This window comes from Bubalus kerabau, chromosome 1, assembly GCF_029407905.1.
Source record: "Bubalus kerabau isolate K-KA32 ecotype Philippines breed swamp buffalo chromosome 1, PCC_UOA_SB_1v2, whole genome shotgun sequence".
In the NCBI taxonomy this organism is placed as follows: Eukaryota; Metazoa; Chordata; class Mammalia; order Artiodactyla; family Bovidae; genus Bubalus; species Bubalus kerabau.
The window spans coordinates 196,703,084-196,724,500 of record NC_073624.1 but is presented as its reverse complement, the minus strand read 5'-3'; the positions used below and the strand labels follow the sequence as shown (position 1 = coordinate 196,724,500).

Sequence of the window (21,417 nt, the reverse complement as noted above, 5' to 3'; positions counted from 1 at the left end):
AAATAATGACATTTGCAGCAACATGGATGGACCTAGAGAATGTGACATTTAGTCAAATAAATTAGACAAAGAAAGACAAATACTGTATGATGTCACTCATATGTGAAATCTAAAAAATAATACAAGTGAATGTATATACAAAACAGAAACAGCCCCACAGATATGGAAAACAAACTTGTGGTTATCAAAGGGGAAAGGGAAGGAGGGAGTAATAAATTAAAGGTATGAGATTTACAGTTTCAAATTACAATATGTAAAATAGATATACAACAAGGATATATTGTATAGCATAAGAAATTATGCCCTTTATCTGGTAATCACCTAAATGCAGTCTAATCTGCAAAAATACTGAATCACTATGCAATATACCTGAAACTAACACTGCATTCTTAAATCAACTATCAGATCAGATCAGATCACATCAGTGGCTCAGTCGTGTCCGACTCTTTGCGACCCCATGAATCGCAGCACGCCAGGCCTCCCTGTCCATCACCAACTCCCGGAGTTCACTCAGACTCACGTCCATCAAGTCAGTGATGCCATCCAGCCATCTCATCCTCTGTCGTCCCCTTCTCCTCTTGCCCCCAATCCCTCTCAGCATCAGAGTCTTTTCCAATGAGTCAACTCTTCGCATGAGGTGGCCAAAGTACTGGAGTTTCAGCTTTAGCATCATTCCTTCCAAAGAAATCCCAGGGCTGATCTCCTTCAGAATGGACTGGTTGGATCTCCTTGCAGTCCAAGGGACTCTCAAGAGTGTCCTTCTCCAACACCACAGTTCAAAAGCATCAATTCTTCAGTGCTCAGCTTTCTTCACAGTCCAACTCTCACATCCATACATGACCACAGGAAAAACCATAGCCTTGACTAGACGGACCTTTGTTGGCAAAGTAATGTCTCTGCTTTTGAATATGCTATCTAGGTTGGTCATAACTTTCCTCCCAAGGAGTAAGCGTCTTTTAATTTCATGGCTGCAGTCACCATCTGTAGTGATTTTGGAGCCCAGAAAAATAAAGTCTGACACTGTTTCCACTGTTTCCCCATCTACTTCCCATGAAGTGGTGGGACCGGATGCCATGATCTTCGTTTTCTGAATGTTGAGCTTTAAGCCAACTTTTTCACTCTCCACTTTCACTTTCATCAAGAGGCTTTTGAGTTCCTCTTCACTTTCTGCCATAAGGGTGGTGTCATCTGCATATCTGAGGTTATTGATATTTCTCCCAGCAATCTTGATTCCAGCTTGTGTTTCTTCCAGTCCAGCGTTTCTCATGATGTACTCTGCATATAAGTTAAATAAACAGGGTGACAATATACAGCCTTGACGAACTCCTTTTCCTATTTGGAACCAGTCTGTTGTTCCATGGCCAGTTCTAACTGTTGCTTCCTGACCTGCATACAGATTTCTCAAGAGGCAGATCAGGTGGTCTGGTATTCCCATCTCTTTCAGAATTTCCCACAGTTTATTGTGATCCACAGTCAAAGGCTTTGGCATAGTCAATAAAGCAGAAATAGATGTTTTTCTGGAACTCTCTTGCTTTTTCCATGATCCAGCGGATGTTGGCAATTTGATCTCTGGTTCCTCTGCCTTTTCTAAAACCAGCTTGAACATCAGGAAGTTCATGGTTCACATATTGCTGAAGCCTGGCTTGGAGAATTTTGAGCATTACTTTACTAGCATGTGAGCTGAGTGCAATTGTGCGGTAGTTTGAGCATTCTTTGGCATTGCCTTTCTTTGGGATTGGAATGAAAACTGACCTTTTCCAGTCCTGTGGCCACTGCTGAGTTTTCCAAATTTGCTGGCATATTGAGTGCAGCACTTTCACAGCATCATCTTTCAGGATTTGGAATAGCTCAACTGGAATTCCATCACCTCCACTAACTTTGAGAAGGGGACATATAAACAGACCTGGAATGAAATGCATAGAGGGATTCCCCTTTATGAAAGCCATGACCTTTAATTAAGGAATGCTGCAACTTCCAGTGATGCAACAAGAAGGAATCAGGATGAATCTTTATCCTCATCCCTCAAACCAATCGCCAGCAGATAATCCTACTGTCTAATTTATAGCCAGAATACAAGGGAGTCTGCTGAGACAGTCCATGTAGCTCAACTTGATAGAAAAAAAATATATGGGGTGGGAAAATGACAAGAAGGGCACCCAAGTGATATGCTCAGCTTGTAAATCGTAGTTGTACCTCAATTATCAAAGAATAGAGTACTCCCTTCACCTGCTGTGTGAAAACTTGATGCTACATCGGTCTCCAAAACATTTCTTTTAGAACAACATGCTTCCTTTCAGGAATCAACCTTGATTTTATAGCATTGCCTCTTGAGATAAACCTCAGTTTTCTAGGTTCATTTGACATGATGATGTTGCGATCTTTAGTGATAGGCAGTGATGTTTTGCCAATAATACTACTAAAGAAAGGCAGACGTTCCATTGATTCCTTCTCTTTGCCAATAACAGAGGAAAAGAAGTTTGTCAACACTCAACAGAAAAGCTGGATCTGTGCAGATTTGGCCTGCTGATTGGGTCTAGTAGGCTTAAAGGCATAAGCCAAGCTAGGGAGCCTCATCAGTAAAAAACTAACTCAATACAAATAGGGTTAACAGTGGTTGGAAGGGATTTAGTGCCAGGATATTACTTCAGAAATGGGTAAATTTCAAAGAATCTCTGCACAGATTTATATACCTTAGCCTCTTTCTCAATAAAAAGTAGTTGTCAACGCTGGGGGCAGTTAGCTGAAGTCCTTTGAGTGAAAGAGAAGTCCTTCAAATTGTTGGGAAGAAAAGACAGAACATTTTAAGACTAAGTGGTATTAACCTTGCTTTCTTGTGTCCCCAGTTGCCTTCCATGTTGCTAGTTCGAAACCACATTTGTTAATCACGAAATAGATGCATACAGATCTGACACATGCTCAGAGCATACCAATTAGGAAGAATGGTGCTGATAAGCCACCCATGTGGAAATATACAAAGATGCCATCACTTAGCTTTTCTAAGAAGACAGAAAATGTCTAGCATTTTAGGATAGCTGAGAAAGAAATGTGGAGAAAAAAAATTTACACACGTATGTCAATATATGACACCAATTTGAGCCCTAGGTACATATTAGAATCACCAGAAAAGGTTTTAAAATGCCCATATTGTGGCTTATCCTCCATAGATTTTGAAATAAATGGTCAAATGTAGGATCAGGCACCGATATTTTAAAAATATTTCCAGGTGATGATAAAGACATTCAAGTTTGCAAACTTTTACATTCAGGCATGGGATTCTGTCAAGTTTATTAGAACTTTCTTTAGGTTTATGTTAGGAAGGCAAAGAAAATGGCATGACTATTCAGTAAGCAAGAGTTCATGTCAAGACTTCAAAAAATATTTTAAGGAGGGGGATGCTAAGGAATTTTCATAGTGATTTGTAGAAGCAATAAGATAATGTTTAAGAGTATGAACTTTGGAATTAGAAAAACTTGACTTTGAATTTTATCTCTGTGATGTACTAGCTCTGTAATTTGAGAAAATGTCCACATCTGTAAAAATTGGTATAATAATATCTACCTTGTGGAATATCTGTGAGGTTGTGTGTGTTAAATGAGATCAATCATGTAAACCACTATCATATAGCTTTTGTTCAGTAATTGACATATTCTTCTCATATTCAACCATACTTCAAGCCCAGTTCCTTTACAGAGATACCTGTGCAATCCTGATAGCTACCTAAAAGCAAAAACAAACAAACAAAAAAAATCCTAAAATAAGCAGTTTATCAATAGAACTAAGATGTATAATTTGTGGTATGAACAGAAAATTACAGCTGAAATCAAGCTATCATTTTCATGATGCACTCATTTATTCAAAAGCAAGTTTAGTCATCAGCTTACATATTCCTAAAATATACCACTTTGGTCTAGACTGAATTGTATATGGAGAAAAGATATTAAAAGATTTCATTTCAATCCTGAAGTGCTAAAATAAGCCCATTGTAAAAGAAATTCAAGAGAAATATAAACCACATAATGTATCAAAAGATCATCCCTGATGAGATTTTCACTTGAGAAGTAGTTCAAAAAACACTAAAGGATAACTTTTTCCAAAGAAAAACAATCATGTTATAACCCTCCTCCCACAAACTAAATCCAAGGAAGCTGGGCCAAAATTTATTAAAACGGAGCCACAAGGAGATGGTTGCATAGAACTTAAGCTCTGCACATTGAACAAAGCATTTTTGTTATGTCAATAAAAGATCTCCTTGGTCATCGACTTTCAAAATTACAACCAGAGTGGGAGGCACCTTACCCATTTCTCCAGCCTCTAAAAATATTTCCTTTCAGAACAGTCTGTCTGTAAGACAGATCTGTTTGCTCCAGCCCCCCCCTGCTCTATGCCTCACGTGGGAGTACTTGCAAATGGAGCGCCTGGAGGGATCAACACAGTTTTCTAAAGCAAACATAACACAAGTGCTATTCATGGGTTACACACTCCACAGCTGTAAAACGAAATGTGTAGGAGCAGCCCCTAATGGCATTCAAATCATGTACTAACAGTTCTCAAGTGTCAGGTGTTTTTCATTTTCTACTAGGGGAAGAGATATTCACGTGCTGATTTCCTACACTGAACAGCTTTGTAACCCCTGCAGAGTGAAGGCGCACTGTGTTTCTGAGTCTCTATTATGTCAGATGAATGCCACAGTTAGAGGCCAGAAAGGACATGTGATCCCAGTTTAGATTCTTTTTTCTTCCAGCCATCGCTCAGCATTTCAGCCGCATGAATTTTGTGTGTATGCATGGAAGAAAACTCATAGAGCATGTATCAATGTTAAATTTCACATGAAAGACTTAGGCCACATATTTTTCTATCTGGGTATAATTTAATACTTCTGTACACACTTTGATCTCATTGAAGGTTTGAATTTTCAAAATGGCCTCGTGCGGTGCCCCAGTTGGCTGCCTGTCAAACCCAAGCATCAGGCTCACTCTAAATAGTATGGGTTCTCATTGGAACAATGAGGTTCACATTATACATGCTGAGGGAATTAAGATACATTTTATTTATTTAAATCTTTTTTTTTTTAAACTTTAAATGTGACTTGGTCATAGACTATAACAGAGAATATTACAACCTATTTTCAGAACACTAAAAGGCACACTTATTATAAATGTATCAATAACTTCAACTTAGAGTGAAAGAGTATGTGTGAAACTAGTGTTGGATATTCACCATTATAATCTAAATATTTGGGATTCTGTGAAATCTAAAACATATTTTACCAAACACGTTTCCCATCACACTTGAAGTTGTGTATTTCAAAGCTATTCAGTCCATTTATTCCAAATTCATTTATATTAACCTTATTAGGGCAGTGCTTTGTACACTAAAAATCTTGACATGCCAGAAGACTTATGGTCTTTTTAAAGCCATTTATCTTAATTTTAAAAGGCGACTGGAACTCTAGGCTAATTTGGCAAAACTAATACAGTTATGTAAAGTTTAAAAATAAAATAAAATTTAAAAAAAAAAAAAAAAAAGTTTCCTTCCATGTTGAATTTTAAACATCTCCTTTAAGAAAAAATGGAGAAAGTCATTTGTTGTCTGAACGTAACATGTGGGTATTTATGTGCCACTTTGTATTCGATTAAACACATATAAAAGAAAGAAAGCATTTCACAGGATTTTGGAAAATGGTTGAGTCAAGCACATGAGAAGTAGTTACATAGAGGTGCTGTGTCCATGATTTTAGTTAAAAATTATGTATTTAGATGGCAATAAGAACATGCTTTCCAGGGTAAATTAAGCCCTTGTGTGGTGATTTTTTTTTTTTCTTTTCTTTTCTGTAACCAATGTCATTGTCTTCCTGTCCTTGTTCTCTAAGCTCAAGCAAGCTGGGTCCTTGAGGAATAGCCTGGAGATACATGTACCAAAAAACCAACAACTCTGCAAATGATAGAACATAAGACTAGCTGCAAAGAGACTGTAAAAGCTAAACTGGAGAAAAAAATAATATGCAATCTTGTTTAGCTGTCTTCATATATCTAAGATCTATATTCTCGGTTGTGAAGAGAGAAATAGTGAATTTGGTGGGGACTGACATAGAATACATCTGACATTTTAATAATAACATGGACCTCAGTTCAGAGACGTACTGAGGGGTCTTCTTCAGTGCTCTGTGCCCTCTCTAGGCCCGCTCACTACCGGACCTCAAGAACGTAGAGGATACATGATAGAGTCGACTCTCCCAGTCCTGCCGCCTTTGGCTAGTGAACGAGCTTCTTAGAACCGTTTCTTCACATTTAAGGACAATTAAGATACTTACCTATATTTGCCACAAGGTTGTAAAAATTGGCATGGTGTATGCAACGTACTTTTACCACAAAATAGTTGAAGAAGTAAATGAATGTTATTTTAAGAATTAAGTAAGTCTGCCTTCTGAAAGCTATACCATATACTATCACAGAATAGATTAGAGGGGAGATAATGAGTCACCCTAAAGATACACCAAAGTAACTTTAATAATGACAGTGACTTATTGAATAAAACAATGTATTAATCATAAGGAAGATTGGTCAGAAGTGTACAGTGATCAAAAGGAATGCATTTTATTCAGCAGAACTTTCTCATGAGGGAAGCCGGCTAGGAAAGCAGTAAGACTGCCACGCACCCGCTTCTCTTGGAGCAAAGGGAGGAGAGGAGGTGTCAGGGCAGCTGTTGGATCTTCAGGTCTTCAAAGAGTTCCAGTCAAGATTTGCTTGTATTATGTGTACTACGATGCACATTTCCATGTATTCATAAATTACCTTTTTAAAACATTCTGTAATCACTTCCATCACTATCATGAATAATTTCCAACACTATCACAACCATCACCAAAATTCTCAAAGTGCTTACCGAAGAGAACTACTGCTTCAGAAGTCTTACTCGGACTGTGATGTAATTATAGAACTGGATAACATATTAAAGATAATATAACTGGGTTCCAATAATGAGGGACTGCTTTGGGGAATAAGAAGTTAAAATTAAGGGAGCTAAAAGTCCTTGATTTCCCTATTTCACTTAACCTGAATAGTATATTTAAACATATATTGGAATTTGTGTAGGACTGTATTTGATACATTGGCTTCCTGTTTAAAAAAAAAAAAAAGTTTTAAAACCATCAACCTAGTCCTGCTTTTCATGTTACAGATGCATAAACTGATGCAAAAGGTGAGTTGGTATCTCCAAATTGCCACAGTAAGTGGCGACATGATACAATCCAGTTCTCATACGCTGGATTCAGTTGTCCTTTATCTTTACCACAGCATTTCTTCAACTCTTCTTTCCATACAAGAGCAAGTATCCACATTTTTCTTGGTAGCATTGAAGTTATTCTTCCAGGGACACAAGCTTAGAGCCTAAACTTCAATTCACTAATCAAAGTTCTTAACATTTCTTACCAGTTTATTTTTAAGACATGGATTAAACAAAGAGTAGCTAAAGACTCTGTACGGCAGATCTCTGTGAACTATCATTACTTCTCTAGCCTCTTTCCATCCCTCAGACCCAGATAAGAAAATAGCAAGAGTATTCAAGAGGCAAAATTATATTTTCTGATTCTCTGGGACTTACTTGATGCTTATCAAGGAAGGAATCTTTTGCTGAAGGTGGGTAGGGAGGGCATGTCCAAGAAACTTCGGACTCATAGTTCAAAGATGACCACACAAAGCACGTATTTAGTTAATTAGGAGGTTTATGGAAGGAGTAAGATCAAAAGATCATCAAAATTTTATCCTATTGGAACCAGATGTCAGACTTTCTACCCAGGTTGGAGGTCTTATTCCATACATATCTACCAAGCCCTCTCCTACCTGTCTTCTCCTTTCTTTGATTTCCATGTCTTAACAGATAATTCTTATGTGCACTACAGATTTTCTTTGGGTACCATCTCAGTCTCCAATTTTGTTTCAAACTCCCACACATTTAACTAGTGACATAGCTCTCTAGCTTAAATATTTCAGACCTAAGTATGTTTTCTTTTCTTATGTACATATATTCTGATCACTAGAGAGAACGTCCTACTTTATCTCCTCTGCTCATATAATTACCCATGTTAATAACAAATATCTCCACAGTGTCCCTAAAAGAGTGATGAAGCCCTTCATAACGTTATGCATGCTTGCAGGTAGGGGGTGAAGGGGAACTCTGACAGGAAAGCGTCTCTTCCCAAATGCCTCACCATGTTTCGCATTTCATTCTTTAATCATACCCAGCGAGCCACTCTGCATCTCCATGACAGAGGCTCTCTCAAAGCCTTCTTTTCTTTCCATACCATGACAACCCCTCTCAACCAGAATTTATTGCAGCACAACACAGCTCTGCGACAGCTCCCTGCTTCCTGTGCTCCACTGTGCTCTTCTAACAGTCATTTCCTAAATGCCACCGTCATTTTTAGGTAGCTAAATCTGACCAATCTTCCAGGCCACACACAGGAATTACCTCCTTCCCAAACGCTTCATTCTCCCTACAAGTAACTGCTTGTTCTCTTGGATGCTCTCAGAAACTCTTTTCTTAATTTCTGGAACTTATGGGAGTTGAATGGAGCTATCTTCCTGGAAAAAGCCTCCCTGATAGGCATTGCCCAGATCTAGGACTTAGTCTTTATTATGGGTTGAGCTGTGCCCACCCCCACTCATATTTTGAAGTTCTAACTTCCAGCTGCTCAGAACTGACCTTATTTGAAAATTGGTCTTTGCAGACGAAGTTTAGTTAAGTTGAGGTCATTAGGGTGCATCCAACTTCATTCTGACTGGCGTCTTCATAAAAAGGAGGAATCTGGACACAGAGACAGAGATGATATGAAAAAAATACAAGAAGGCAGTTATCTACAGGCCAAGGAGAGAGGCCTGGGACAGATTCTTCTTATACACCCCTTGGAAGGAACCAACCTGGCCAACATTTTGTTTTAAAAGTTTAGCATCTAAAACCGTAAGACAATAAACTCCTACTTTTAAAATTATCCAGTCTGTAGTATTTTGTTGTGACAACCCTAGCAAACTAATACAGCTCTTCTCCTTTTAGGCTCAGAAACCGCATCTTTCAGAATCTTTATGTATTCACACTCAGAGATGCTGACCCACATTTTAAAGAAGCAGTACAAGAGACTGATGTATAAAGCCAAAATGATAAATCACGAATTACACTAATAACTAAACCTGCTGATGGTATCACACACTTTTGTTCTCTGGCCAGCACATTCTCTTTGAGGATTCACACCATTTGGAAAGCCTAATCACAATCACTGAATTGTACAGTGAGCATGAACACATAGCAAATGAAATAAGAAACAGGATTCACACTCACTGCATGTACTCAAATGATACGTTTGCTGGTGGGACAAATCAAGTGAAGTATTTGGAGTACATTATCTTTGCCTTTACCCAAGCTGTCAATATAGGAAGCACTGTTTGGCTTTACACCTTGCATTTATTTTTCCTTTTCTCTTTCCTAATTTTATCCGGGGGTCTGGGCCCTGCCCCACAGCAGGATGGTAGTCCTGCCATCTCCCTCTTCAGTGATAGATTCAATAATCCAGTCTGAAGTCAATCCACACATGGGCCTTCCTAGGTTCCCTAAGAAGCTGATATTTCAAGTTCAGATTCCTGTTTCTTACTATTAAAATCATCCTAATTGCTAAAGAACATCATTTTTCTATGCTTCCTAGAATACTTTTAATTCATACTTTATTTCTTTGGTTTGCTAACATCACCAGCCTTTATTAGGTTAGGAGACCCTTTATTTTATGGTGACTTTGCTCATCTTTTATCTTCTGTGTTCTGTGGGGATTTAGAGTTGCAATTCCACTAGGAAAATTGATATATGGGAGAAATAGTGCTGGGAATTCAAGGCAAGCAAGTCATTGCACACATGGATTAAGTATTCTAAGTAGAAGACGTGTGAAAATACATAAACTCATAAAACCAGATCCTAGATTGTAATCTATGGTATGGAGAAAATAAGCAGGGTGCTGGTATAAAGAACAGGATAGATACTTTCTAGGGAGAGTGGTCACAAAAGCCTCCTGGATTAACTTTAAGCTAAAACCTTAAATTTATAGGAATCACTTCAGTGTGGCCCCAAGGTGCCACTCTCAGAACTTTCACATTTTCCTGTGCATTATTTATATAATTTGCAGAATATTTGTCATTATTTTAGACTATTATTTAGATACATATCTGGATTATGAACTCACCTATTCATTTCAATATTGGACTTCCCTGATAGCTCACCTGGTAAAGGATCTGCCTGCAATGCAGGAGACACCAGTTCGATTCCTGGGTTGGGAAGATCCACTGGAGCAGGGATAGGCTCCCCACTCCAGTATTCTTCATCTTCCCTGGTGGCTCAGCTGGTAAAGAATCTGCCTGCAATGCAGGAGACCTGGGTTCGATCCCTGGGTTGGGAAGATCCCCTGGAGAAGGGAATAGCTACCCACTCCAGTATTCTGGCCTTGAGAATTCCATGGACTGTATAGTCCATGGGGTCGCAAAGAGTCAGACATGACTGAGCAACTTTCACTTCACTTCATTCATTTCAATGTTTGAGGAATTCCTTTTCTTATGAAATTGGCAGTGGCTACTACCCATATTGAATGCAGAATTTTAGAAATCCACCTTCTCAACCTCCTGTGCAGTTGTGGCAAGTGCCCCAGGATCCAGGCATGAGAGGCACACACTTAGACCTGGGAGCGAGGGCAACTTCTCTCAGGTAGTGGAACCTGCTGCAATGTCACAGTGAAGGGTTCTTGAGCCCTATAACGAGGTATTAAGTGAAGCATCCAGTCCTGTTTCAAAGAAGTGGTTTATACAGCAAGGATTTCTGTGGTGTCCAGGGCACTATATCCAGCTATTTAACATTCATTCTAGTTCTTCAGTCCCATCAAGATTTCTTTGAATTCCACAATATCCTTTTAGAGGACTTCTTTTCTATTTAAAAGTTGGATTCTATTGCTTGCTGTTAAGAGCCCTGACTGATACTTATGTCTTATGTCACATAGCTTAGGATAATCACATCAATTTCATCAGAGCACTGCTTGAATTGGATTTTTTTAATATTGTTTATCAAGTCATCATATTGTCTAATATACTCAAGTTGTTCAATGTGTATGGAATAAAAACATTCTTTGAATTTTATTTTCCCTTTTAACAAGAGGAATAAAATATAAAATATACTGACTGCATATTCTTTATCTTATAAATATAGGTTTAATTACCTCAAGTGTACCTCACAGAGTTAAGCAGAATTATCTTCAAATAAGCCTTCTTTTTTTCTTTCCTAAAATCACACTTGGCAATGCATATTGGTCTCCTTAAGAAAACTATTGATATGTGAGTGTCTGAGTGAGAAATCTCTCTTGCATTCTTTAGTTCCCAGTATGGAAAATTTTGAGCCACTATTTTATATTATCCGATGATAGATATGTACCATTCCTTCTTTCTTTAGCTTAGGTGGAAGAAAGCTGCAAATGGTTCCAAGAGAATAGTAACCCATGGTATAGAAAGCTCATAAAATAGCATTTTTGACTTAAGAGTTCAGAATCTAACTTTTAATTAAGAATCATTAATGATTTAAGCTATATAACACTAACATGGCTTCTTCAAAGAGATAGGCTCTCTAGGTAACAAGTGCCCATTTGAGAGGACAACACATGCAAGCACTTGATATACATATATTTTCTCAGTTCTCACTACAGTCATCTATTTATATTTGACTACTGAGAAAATGGGCTTCCCAGGTGGTGCTAGTGGTAAAGAACCTGCCTGCCAATGCAGGAGACATAAGAGACGTGGGTTCAACCCCTGGGTCAGGAAGATCCCCTGGAGGAGGAAATGGCAATCCACTCCAGTATTCTTGCCTGGAAAATCCCATGGACAGAGGAACTTGGAGGCTGTAGTCCATAGGATCACAAAGAGCTGGACATGACTAAAGCAGCTTAGCATGCATGCACTGAATAAACAGTTTCAGAAAAGCTGGGGATCTTGCCTAAAGTTACAGAAGGTTGTTGCTCAAGGATTTGCAAATGAATCCATCTTAATCCATTCTCCTCTACCACATAGTCTCCTTAGGTCATTAGTAGGTAAAACTGGCCTTTCTTTCCTTAAAGTCCTTTCCTTCATAGATATGAAAATAAAGCTAAGAAGACCAGAACCCTACCTCTCTCTTAGAATGATGCAATATATATGGAAGAGAAAATAATGAATAGTTTACTTGAACATGATTACTGTTTTTATCATTTTAGTGATCAAATTAATTACATATATTCACAGCTGCTATTCCTATTTAGTTGTTTTTAGCACCTAGCACAGTCTTCCATCATAAGTTCCTGATAAGAAAGTAATTGAGTACTATAATCCACTAAAGTACAAACAATATTACTTTACAATCCTTAGACTAAACAATTGTAAAAAATAAATATTATAATTATGCACAAGTAAAATTAATTAATAGGCAAATGTGGCAGAAGGGGCCCAGATACTTGAAGTCAATTGAGAAGTAAACAAAAGCAAGTTACATATTATATTTAATGATATTGGGTAACATTAACAGAAATTAAAATTTTAATATAGGAAGTAAAAATTTACACTAATTTAGAGACCAAATCTCAGGACTAATTGATTATATCAGAATGTAATTTATCCATGTCTAAAAGGATTTGGAAAACCTGGAGAGTCCAGAGAAGGAAACCAGAACAATTAAATACTGAAAATATTCAGAGGAGATGAAGTTGGCTCTACAGGGAAAGTCAGCTATGCAATGGCTTAGTGAGTAACTTCAATCAGAGAATCTTTATTAAGTGGCAGGTGCCAGTCTCTTCAGAGCACCTGACTTGAACAGCAGGAATTGAGACCTTGGCTAATGACAAAGGAAACCCCTCTTCACAGAGGTTTCCCTCGTGACTTTTGCCAGACAGTCCCCCCAAAGTCATCATTAGATCACTTTGCTTATTATTAAATTTCATATAACTAGAATCACGCACATCAAACCTATCATGAAATGTGATTTTCTCTTCTGGAGTATCCTATTCTACAACACAGAGTTCCAAACAGAGCATTTATAGTACAAGGAAGACCTGATTACAGCTGGAATTCCAGTCAAAAGCCTGAAAATCAGGGTACCATGCAGACCCCAAGAGCTCATTGTGTCATGGTCTGCAGGATGATGACCACTCTTGGTTCTAAAGAACTGACAGCAAAATCAGAACATGGGCTTCACAGCCTTGCCGCAGGGTTCAAGTTCTACCTCTTTTTCTCTGTAGCTGTGTGACACTGGGCAAATATCTTTTCTCTTTGCCCCTCTAATTCCTTTCTTTACCCTTCTCCCTATTCTCTTCTTCCTGAGAAACTGACCTTTTTGCAAGATGTGTGCTCAGACTTGGCATTGGGTTCAGCCAGTGGAGGACCTCAGGAAGACTGCAGGTTGTAGGAAGACAGTAGAGTCAGGGTATTTATTCTCCTTCTGCATCCCCTCCCTAAAGTAGGCACTGTCTTAGCTGACTATCTCTACTGAAATCATGAAGTCATTTTCAAGACACCTTCTCTGCCTTTTCCTTTGTTTTGTAATAGCTTTTCCTCAGTTATTTCAGTCCCAGGCTACTGCCTTTTCCTTGGTAATGCCCCAACACTCCTTTCTCATCTTTGTAACTATTTTGTATTTAAAATAAAAAGAAAAAAGAATGATGAAATAACAACAAGAATAATTTATTATTAAATTATTCCAATTTGAGTGTGTTATCTTTGTCTAATTCCATCACATGAAAAGTTTTCATTTCCTATTTTGCTCTATGAACATGAAATGTACACAGGGTGCTTAAATCAGTATTGGTGGGAAGTAAGTATTCAATGAGCATTAGTCCTTCAGGTGGAGGAAGACTGGAGAATGTGCTGTTGGCTTCAACTTGGTTCCCATTTCAAAGCAATGGGTCTTACCCATCTGATGCCACCCCTCAGGGAGGGCTATACCTCTATTGCTGGTTTGGAAATAGTTTCTTTTGATAGGGTAAGAGAGAGAGAGAGATTCCTCTCCCCAATACCATGCTCAGTTATAGCTACCTAAGGCCAATGTAGACCCTATCTTCACTCTTAAGTACAATGAGTTCTTCCAAAGACACTCACTGTGCTGGCATAACTGAGTCCAAGAAGCCCTCCAGCATCAGCTACATGACGTGTCTTTAAACCCCTGCGTCAAGTCCAGCTAGTCATACTGACTCCAGACTGTTAGCAAACTGTTCATTTACCATGGCTGGCATAACAAAGTGCCACAGACCGGAGGACTTAAACTGGGAAATTGGTGCCTTATATTTATACAATAAACGGACCACTCAAATTACTTTTATTAGTACTGAGAGGTCTTCTAAGGCTGTCTGTGGTTGTATGTAAAAATGGAATAGACAAACTAGCAAGTCATATATATATATATTTCCTTCAACAGTTAGAACTGTACATGAAACAATGGACTGGTTCCAAATTGGGAAAAGAGTATGTCAAGGCTGTATATTGTCACTCTGCTTATTTAACTTATATGTAGAGTACATCATGGGAAATGCCAGGCTGGATGAAGTACAAGCTGGAATCAAGATTGCCAGGAGAAATATAAATAACCTCAGATATGCAGATGACACCACTCTTATGGGACAAAGCAAAGAAGAATTATAGGTGAAGAGAAGAGTGAAAAAGTTGGCTTAAAACTCAACATTCTAAAAAGTAAGATCATCGCATCTGGTCCCATCACTTAATGGCAAATAAATGGGGAAACAATGAAAACAGTGATAGACTTGATTTTCTTGGGTTCCAAAATCACTGCAGATGGTGACTGCAGCCATGAAATTAAAAGACACTTACTTCTTAGAAGAAAAGCTATGACCAAGCTAGACAGTGTATTAAAAGCAGAGACATTACTTTGCCAACAAAGGTCCATATAGTCAAAGCTATGCTTTTTTTAGTTGTCATGTATGGATGTGAGAGATGGACCATAAAGAAGGCTGAGTGCCAAAGAATTGATGCTTTTGACTGTGGTGTTGGAGAAGACTCTTGAGAGTCCCTTGGACTGCAAAGAAATTAAACTAGTCAATCCTAAAGGAAATCAATCCTGAATCTTCATTGGAAGGACTGACGCTAAAGCTGAAGCTCCAACACTTTGGCCACCTGATGCAAAAATTGATTCATTGGCAAAGATCCTGATGGTGGAAAAGATTGAGGTAGGAGGAAAAGGGGACAACAGAGATGAGATGGTTGGATGACATCACCCACTCAATGGACATGAGTTTGAGCAAGCTCCAGGAGATGGTGAAGGGACAAGGAAGCCTGGCATGCTGCAGTCCAAGGGGTCTCAAGAGTCGGGCATGACTGAGCAACTGAACAACAACAATATCCTTCAACAATCACCTCACTTCACTACAAAGATCAATTAAATACTGAAGCTAGCTACAAACTGTGGAACCACCACCCCCCATCAACTATTTCCAAATGTAATAAAAATTCACTCCTCTTTGACTGTTAACTACTGATATGTCTAGAAGCAGGAATCTGAACCAGGTGACCTCTTGAGAAGACTTTGTCATCAATTGTGTCAAGATTAAATGGCTAGCAGCCTGGAGGAATTTAAAATAAGTCAACTCTAATCCTTAGGATGACATAGAGCCAGGTAAGACTTTATTAATCAGCATGTGGCAAAAATGCTTATGCCTGCTAATGAGATGACAGTAGCTATGTTGAGCAACCTGTCAGGGTGAAAGCATCCCTGCCTGGCTCCTATGCCCTTGGGCACTTTTCCAGTTACCAGGTAAATAGCAGCGGCTGAGCAGGACAGGCTTTAGAGATGGAATTCATGAGCATAAAATCTCTCTTAGACTATTACTTCTACTCATTGAAACATTAATCCTGACAAACATACTAAAGGGGGAAATTCTAGTCTAATAGTGAAATAACATTAAAAAATAAGGAATAGATTTTGTTGCCACATAAGGATTCCCTTACAATAGTCAAGAGAAAAAAAATAATGCTCTGTGAAAGCTTGGGCTGAGAGCTTAAAAATATTGCATATTAAATCTTGCTAAACATTAGGAATAATGTAATGGAAACAGAAGGCTATATTTTATATCTGCAATTTCCTTTCATAGGATACTGTCATCATTTTAGGGAGAAAGGGCAGAATAATCCTATAATGAAACTTACTTATTACATCATTTTATTTTCATAACAACCTTGTTCTCATTGCATTTTATACAAATGAGCACTAAATAAAATGCTAGTTAAAATGTGTGTTTGCTTTAATATATAAACAGATGAAACACTCAATTCAATGAAGTAGGATGGAGCATTAACCTTTAGGGAGCAAGGGTTGCTGACTAAGGATTGATGGAGTGATTCTGTGTTTTATCAAATCACTTAAATCAAAATGGAGTGTAAGTTAATTGGCTATTTCAAAGCACTGTAAAGACAGTTTCATGGTTTAAAAAGCATCCGTTTCCATTACCATCAATGCAATAAGTGTAAAACCATTTTATGCTATTTCTACATGCTTTTATTGTATAGAAAGGAAAATGCATTATATTATGTTAAGGTACATGGATTTTTTTCAACATTTCTTCTTTGTGAAAACTTATGGTAAATATCCCCCCCTAAAATAGCTCTAATGAATCAGATAAAATAATGCTGCTCTACTTTAATAATAGGGAAAATTTATATGAAAAATACAAAATGTCAAAATTGCACTTGTGCATATACAACAAAAACATAAAGAAAAATCATTTAACATATGTAAGAGAGAAGGCAAAGTGATTTCTTTTATTACCATCATTTTTAGAATTCATCAAATAAGTAATATCAATGAGAAAAAAAAAAGGTACAGCACTAAAGGGCTTACAGTGAGAGTTAATTCTCTTTCCCACACTTTCCCAGATACTCGGCTTTTTTCACTACAGTCAACTATCTCATGAGCTGTTTTATGTTTATAAATATATATATGTACATACATAAACATGGGCATGTGTATTTTTCCAAGTTAAAAAATAATAAGCAGCTTTTTATACTTTTATCTTTTTACTAAAAAATATATCTAGGGGATTATGCTTCTAGCATGAACATATATGCATGCAGACACACACAGACACACATCATTTTCAATATTAATCTCTGCATAATATCCCCTCTGGGAGTGCACCACTATTTAGTCGTCTTTTGCTGACAGGCATTTAAATTGTTTTCGGTGTGTTCTTCTTATAAACAGTTACTGCAATAAGTCCAAGTAACTATGTCAAATCCACATGTAGAAATAAGTTCAGTCCTGGATGTAGAATTGCAGAATCAAAAGCTTATGGGCATTAGTTATTTTTACAAAAATTAAAAGTTTCCACACTGCTGAGGGAATTTCGGGGCACATATGAACCATTTACTACCTAGTTAGGTTGCACCAGTTTATACTCCTTCCAACAGTGAATGAGAAGACCCGTCTGTACTCTGTTCTCCAAAGCTGTGCAGCTACTGTGCATTTATTCAGGGATACAGAGCACCTGCTCTGCCAGGTGCTGGAGCTATTTTAAAAAAATGATAGGGATAATGTCCCTGATACTCTGGAGTTTATGCATTCCTCATATTATGTGAAAAAAGCCAACAATTTCATTGATAAAATATTTTAGGTAGTAAAAAGTAAAACAAAATTAAAATAGACAAAAGAGGATAGAGTGTGGGTTGGGAGAACTTAGTTTCTCCTCTCTCTTAGCAGGGTGGTTAAGGAAGACATTTGGAGAAGGTGACAATGGAGTAAAGTCTAAATGAGATGAGGAGACAGAAAGATTCAGAAAGGGCCAGCTGAAAGAGGGAAAACATGTAGAAAGGTCTGGAAGTTCCTTACTGGATGTGTTCAATGGGGAGCAGGAAAACTAGCCAGTCTAGAGTAGAGGAGGGGAGCAGAGGGCAGAAATTTCACAGCTACTTAGGACTTCAAATTCAGTTAAAAAGCAGCGGTCTTAAACTATATTTCCATTCCATTTATATAAATCTAATTCTTTAGACAAGCATCCTGATTTTGTTTTTACTGTGATATCATTGTTATCATTTTTGATAGATGGTCTTGCCAGGGGTGAGAAGGAATACATAGTCATTTTTATCTGAGCATAAAGAGACAATTTAAAATCATTGCTCCTATTATAATTAATGAGAATTAAAAATCTAAATAGCCCTGACTAAAGTACAGACAGTATCCCTGTATTTCTGAATTCAATATGACATATAAATGTACATATATATACATGTACTGACACCATATAATTGTGATAAACAACCTCATTATAATACAAGGGAAACTAACTGGGGTGCTGCCTTTATTTTTTAGCAACTCTCTCTCCAATTCCAAGTGAAAAAAAGGTCTTGCTTCAACTAAATTATTAATGTTGCAATAATCTGTCATTAGAATCAATACCTGCTTTATTATTCATAGTGCATAGAGAGCTAAAATGGACCTTTTCTGAAATAAATTTAGTGCCTTGTCACAATACAATATGATTTTACAATACTGCTAATGTGCACAAAGCATTCAAATATAGAATATTGACATGTCAGAGATTTATGACAAATGTGAGGAGAAGATGCATCCAGGTTAAGCTTTCATGTCACTTGACTGAGATTAAAAAAAAAAATCAATACTATTCATAATGTATCTTTCACCCACAGTCTTAAATGAAAAACCTTATAAGCATAGAGGGATTTTGTTTATTTCTCATCTTGGCTATACAAATACTCTAGAATTGAGGTTAATAGAGAAAATAAATGAAAACTAATTAGTAGGAAAGTGAGCTAATTACATTTTGAGAATATACAATGACGTAGGACCAGGGAGCTAGATACATACTCATATGCTTTCCCTATTTTTATCTTTACCTTTATCTGAAGGTATGTTTAATGTTTGTGAAATGGAAGATGTGCAATGCTGTGGGCAACAGTCACACTCCTCTACTCAACTTTGACTTTTATGGATTTTACAACATGCAAAATATCCAGCAAATGCATTTTTATTTTACTTACTATTTCCTATTTCTTTCAACACAACATGGTTTTTAGGTATATACTGAGCACAGTGTTCAGTTCCTGTAATTCTTTTCATCCCTAAAGATTAGTGTAGCCCAAATGTTGGTATTCTATTACCCTTGTCAGTGAGTAGTTGAGAATAGGCAAGTCACTTAGTCCTGGTTAACCATATATAAGGAGAAACCTCTTAGGGGATTTTGCAAAAAGAATCTTTCTTTTTAAAAAGAAGACTCAGAAGAAAGAATGTTATTCTTTATTCTCTGAATTTTATCTAGAGATTCAGGAACTTCTAGAGTTATCTTGAAACCCTGTGGGAATTTAGCCCAGCTGACTTGGAAAGGACACAGTGCTGAGAGATGAAATAACTCCATTATTCTGTGAAATTGTCTTTAGATAAGTCTGGAGACTACCTTACCTTTGGGTTTAAGACAAATATCCAATTTTAAGTCATTTTGAGATGCAATTTTATATTGCAGCCAAAAAGTATCTTAACTGATGCTATCCATCAGTCATGATTAGAAACTAATTGAAGATTAATTATTTTTCATAGTTTCATTTATTCTTTGATGCAAAGAGACTGTAGTCTGCAACTGTATTATCATGGAATTAAAATGGCTAATGACTCTAATCATAAATAACTCAGCCCATTTTAGCTCAGAGAAATGACAGTAGTCCTGTTTTATAAACTTGATCTATAGTTAAATATTTTTATGAAGAGTCTTTATCTCTGAAAGGTTTTTAAGCATTATGATAATTTCATAAAACTCTTTCATTAATAGGTTGATCCTAAGCAATAGTTATCCATACATACATTCAATAAACATTTACTCAGTGAATAATGAGAGAGGTAGACACATAAAATTGTGACAAACGCAGTAATAGAAATTATGCCCAAGATACTCTGATACCTTGAAAGATAGGCACTACCTAATCTAGCACAGATGAAGAAGAAACATCAAGAAAGAAAGATAGAAACATCAAGAAAGATCAGGCAGATAAAATTCTGCCTGAGCTGAATGTTGAACAATGATTAGAGCTTGCCAGATGAAAGAAGGATATGATATGAGGATATAAGAAAAAGAAAACCAAATAGATCAATAAAGATAGAAAGGTATACATGTGAGAATTATGAGTCCAGGGAGTGGGACAAGAAGTGAAAATAGACAAGGCTGAAGATAACAGTAGTATATAGTGGTTAAAAGCAAAGATTTTAGAATCACAGTGTTTTGAATGTCAATCCCTCCTCATTCAAGCAATAATTGCCAAGTTTCAAACATATATCCATTTCTGTGACAGACAGTAAAAATCTTTGTCATCATGAAGCATACATTCTAGAGAATGAGTAACAAAAAAAAAAAAAAAGGAGATAAGCAGAAATGTGGGTGGGGCGGGGGAAGAACTGTCAATATAACGGGTGTTATGAAGGAAACAAAGGGCTGAGGTAGAAATTAACAACAAATATCTATTTAACGAGGATGGTCATGGTGGATCTCCCCGAGAAGATGCCAGGCTGAACTTAAAAGGTGAAACGGACTCAGCTTTATCAGGAATAAAAGCGTGTTTCCAGTCATCTCAGAAGAACTGCCATGTCTATGACCCAGTCACAAACGTTTCTCTCTACAGTAAAGCAAAACCATTTTCCAAAAGGAATAGTAATCATGTCCTTGCTTTTCTTTAAAATTGTATCATCCAAGTGTATATCCCAAATTGCTGTTGTTTGTTGTTGTTTAGTCACTAAGTCATGTCCAGCTCTTTTGCAACCCCATGAACTGAGGCCCACAAGGCTCCTCTGTCCATGGGATTTCCCAGGCAAGAATACTAGAGTGGGTTGCCATATCCTTCTCCAGGGACTCTTTCTGACCCAAGGGTCAAAACTGTGTCTCTTGCATTGCCAGGCAGATTCTTTACCACTGAGCAACCTAAACACTAAAGTTTAATTCTTCCCATTTCTCCTTTTTAGTTTACATAAGTTTTTTAATGTATAGTTTTATCCTCAATCTGTTGCTTTTTTCTTACATGTATCTATCGAAGAAACTTGGTTATTTAATCTGTAAAGCTACCCACCATATGATAAGAAATAACTTTTATCAGTCTACTTTTGGATAGCTCTTTTGTACATATTACTTTGGGCTTCCCTTATGGCTCAGCTGGTAAAGAATCCACCTGCAATGTGGGAAACCTGGGTTCGATCCCTGGGTTGGGAAGATCCCCTGGAGAAGGGAAAGGCTACCCACTCCAGTATGCTGGCCTGCAGAATTCCATGAACTGTATAGTCCATGTGGAGAAGGCAATGGCACCCCACTCCAGTACTCTTGCCTGGAAAATCCCATGGATGGGGGAGTCTGGTAGGCTGCAGCCCATGGGGTCGCTA

General features: G+C 37.5%; 1 long non-coding RNA gene across 3 annotated transcripts in view; it reads right to left on the bottom strand.

Moving 5' to 3' along the window:
• Positions 1–21,417, bottom strand: part of LOC129629089 (uncharacterized) — a 352,035-nt gene that overhangs the window by 127,036 nt on the left and 203,582 nt on the right. The window contains exons 5-6 of one of the 3 annotated variants that reach the window (XR_008703072.1): positions 8,701–8,802; positions 6,492–7,115 (exon numbers count right to left, since the gene is read on the bottom strand). The exons of 1 other annotated variant lie outside the window; for it this stretch is intronic. This is a non-coding gene — a long non-coding RNA (uncharacterized LOC129629089). Of the gene's footprint in view, positions 1–6,491; positions 7,116–8,700; positions 8,803–21,417 lie in introns of those variants that run through there. One more of the 3 variants, XR_008703069.1, reaches the window with a different exon arrangement.